This window comes from Aplysia californica, unplaced genomic scaffold (genome assembly GCF_000002075.1).
Source record: "Aplysia californica isolate F4 #8 unplaced genomic scaffold, AplCal3.0 scaffold00381, whole genome shotgun sequence".
NCBI classification, from domain to species: domain Eukaryota; kingdom Metazoa; phylum Mollusca; class Gastropoda; order Aplysiida; family Aplysiidae; genus Aplysia; species Aplysia californica.
This window is the reverse complement of record NW_004797651.1, coordinates 757,497-760,842: the sequence shown is the minus strand read 5'-3', so window position 1 is coordinate 760,842 and position 3,346 is coordinate 757,497. Positions and strand designations below refer to the sequence as shown.

At 38.7% G+C, this 3,346-nt stretch overlaps 1 long non-coding RNA gene across 1 annotated transcript; it reads left to right on the top strand.

Annotated features, from left to right (window-relative positions):
• The first annotated feature begins 304 nt into the window (after positions 1–304).
• On the top strand, positions 305–3,025 carry LOC101846977. Its single transcript, XR_220718.3, has 3 exons — positions 305–999; positions 2,035–2,138; positions 2,869–3,025. It is a non-coding gene; the product is annotated as an uncharacterized LOC101846977 (long non-coding RNA).
• Positions 3,026–3,346: the final 321 nt, after the last annotated feature.

Below are 3,346 nucleotides of genomic sequence, written 5' to 3'. Positions count from 1 at the left end.
ACGCTTTGACGTTTTAGGTGTATACTGTAAGTTTTTATTATTGGGTTGTTGTTTTTCTTACATTTTTTTACCCTTGACGATCACAAAAAAAACGTTTGCAAAACCTCAGTTTGCAATGGTCTTCAATATTGCCTAAAACTTCCGCGCAAAACGTCCTTAACAACGCTTAAACTAATAATAATATGACTCCTTGTGCGTGACGTGACTGGGGGTGTGACAGGTTTAAAGCACCATCATTGGTCAAATTATCTAGCAAAGGAGTGCCAGCAGAGACACTAAAATATAGAGACAGGAAACGAGGCCTCTTTTCGCGTATCTAGGCCACCAGCTGATCGTGAAACGAGGCGCGGTAAACAAAGCGAATCGCGTCTGCCGTCAGTCGTAAGAGTCGGCGGTGTTGTGCGACAGTTCTACGTACGACGGTGCCAATTCAAGATACTAAAGACTGGACTTAGCATTTTCAGCTTTTCAAAGAACCCTGAAAAGTAAGTATTTACGTGTACTTAGTCGTTAGCGATATTTAAAAGGGTTTTTTTCTCTTGTGTAATAGTGTCAAAAAAATAGTTTTGTAGCCGATGAGCCTTCCCCATAAATCTTAGTCTAGGGTAGATCAAGCAGGCGACAGTGCAGTCCGGTTTGCGGGCCTCGTCAGTGCCAGCGCCGGGGCAGTAGCCTAGGCCTAGGATGAAAAATTAGACAAGCTTTGCTTACAAGCGAATTGTGTGGATTTCAAGTGACCTGTAAGAGATCTCATGCCATTACTTGTATCACCCGCTTTGATATTTCCCCTTTCAGCCATGCAGCGTAGCTTGACCACCAGCTGATCATAAAACGAAGCGCGGTGGGCCTAGACCAAAAGGATGACGTCTGCTGTTGTCAGTGTGTTTATAGTGTCAGTGGGCGTTATGTGACAGTCTAATAGGCCCTAGCTGTGCCAATTCAAGATAGCTCTACAAAAGACTGGACCTAGCATTCTTCAGATTTCCAAAGAACTGAAATGTAAGTATTTAGATCTAGATCTACATTAGGAGGTTACATGTATACATTTCACGTCTTAGGTTGTTTTTTGTTTTTGTTTTTTACTTCAAGTTACTTCAACAGATTCTACAAGTGACAAGTGACATGTTCAGGCATTCTCTCTAGCCCAGATCTAGGATCTATAGTATAATTTAGACTACTAGATCTATTTATTAATCTAGATCTAGATCTAGAATCTAGTCTATAGTCTATAGCATAGAGATCTAGCTAGATCTAGATCTAGCTAAGATTTTAGTTTAGATCTAATCTAGATCTAGAATCTAGATCTCTAGAAATCTTATCTAGATCTAGAAAATCTAGAACTTCTCTTGTAAATTTTTATTTTGGTATCATTATTTTTCCCTCCAGTCTAGATTCTAGATCTAGATCAATTCTCATCAGGCATTGTAGGCCTAGACCTAGATCTGGATCTACATGCTTTGTCCTTAATTTTTCTCGAATTCAGGATTATGGCCTATCTGTGGCAAATTTGAACTGGCCCTAGAAAATCTATATAATATTACAATTTAATAGGCTTATTAATTGCTTGCTGCATAGTACCAATCAGTAAGCCTAGGCCTACTTAAAATTTGGAGTGTTTTCAGAAACACCATCCCCCATATTAGCCTTGGAAGTGGTTTAGGGTTTATGGGGTTGTAAAAAAAAAAAGAAGAGATTTATTGATGTTTTTATTCGGACTATATTTCAATAGAGGCAACAATTCATAGATATTTCGCATGTTTTTAAACATGAGTGGGGGGTGTTCAAGGAGCGGGGGGCATATGATGCTCTCCTGTAGATGCCCTCCTGTATTTCAATTTCACCATATGATTTGATGTTTCGCTATTTAAGGTTTGAGATTTTCTTGAAAACAACTGATTAGTAACTGTTTTAGCGACCATATCATGTCACATGTGTATTCTGCAACCAAAGATATGGCAGTTAAGCCCCTAAAACCAGTGGATCTGCACGCAGATGTTAAAGTTTTAAACGCATTTTTCACACGTCTCTCATCAGTGCCAAGTGTCAGTGGTGTTCTGAGAAAGTTTGCGTACAACTGTGCCAATTCAAGAAAAGACTGGACATAGCATATTCTTCAGATTTCCAAAGGACCCTGAAATGTAAGTATTTACATGAACTAAATTACTCGTCTGTATTATATAAATTTAAAAGCATTTTTCTCATGACAGTGCAGAGATGCCAACCTGAGATTTTCAGGGAGATGAGCCAAAAATTTTAGGGAAAAATGGAAAAAAAAAAGGAATTGTAATCTCTCAAGTATTAAAAGTACAATGTAAGCCTACTAAAAAGTCTTTCTTTTCTCCGCAACAATAAATTGGAGGGTCACAAGGTCATAATAAAAACGAAATCTCGGCTTTTAAATTTAAACACTTCTTGATAATGTATACACGTATAACTTGTTGAAGGTTCTATATAAAACAAGAATCCATTTCTTTCATTTAGAAGGTGCTTGTGAAAGCTGCTAGGCTTGCACCTTTCCCAGCCAATTTTGACAATCTAGGCTATATTTATTGTATTGATGTGTATTGAAATTCCAGGTCTCAAATGGCCTGGGGAAAAGGGGAAAACAACCCCGTTTACTGCTTTTACATATTTGAATTTTTTGGGTTGCTTCCCTTGATGTGCTATCATTGGTGACAGCCTTTGCTCCAACCTCTTCTCTGTAAATTACAACATTGACAACAATGCAGTTGAGTTAGCTTGTCTCGTCAGTGCTGAAGCAGGGACAGCCTAGGAGAACAAAAGGTTTACACCTTATCAAAATATGAATTTCAAGTGACCTGAAGAAATTCCATTTGTATCATATATGGTATTGGTTTTCCCTTACAGCCTCACAGCTAGACCACCAACTGATCGTGGAATAAAGAGGATGGCGCCTGTCGTCAGTGTCAAATGTCAGTGGTGTTCTGCATGTAACTGTTCCAATTCAAGAAACAAAAAACCGGGCCTAGCATTCTTCAGATTTCCAAGGGACCTTGAAATGTAAGTGTATTTTCATGTACTTAGCCTTTGCGTTTATTTTTTTCCACAGCATTTTTCTCTTGAGTCCAAAGAGTAGCCTCCACCCCTAGGCCTACCTGTACTCCTTCAATCACAACACAGACAACAGCGTAGTCGAGTTAGCTTGTCTTGTCAGTGCTAATGCAGGGGCAGGAGGATGAAATATTGGACGAAATTTAAACCTTACTGCGAATGTAGGCTTATATATTGGATTTCAAGTGATCTGGAAGAAAATTGATTTCTCCTTTCATCCTTCAGTTTGAACTCGGGCCATGAAAATTTGCTTCCGTTTTTAATAAACGTATCA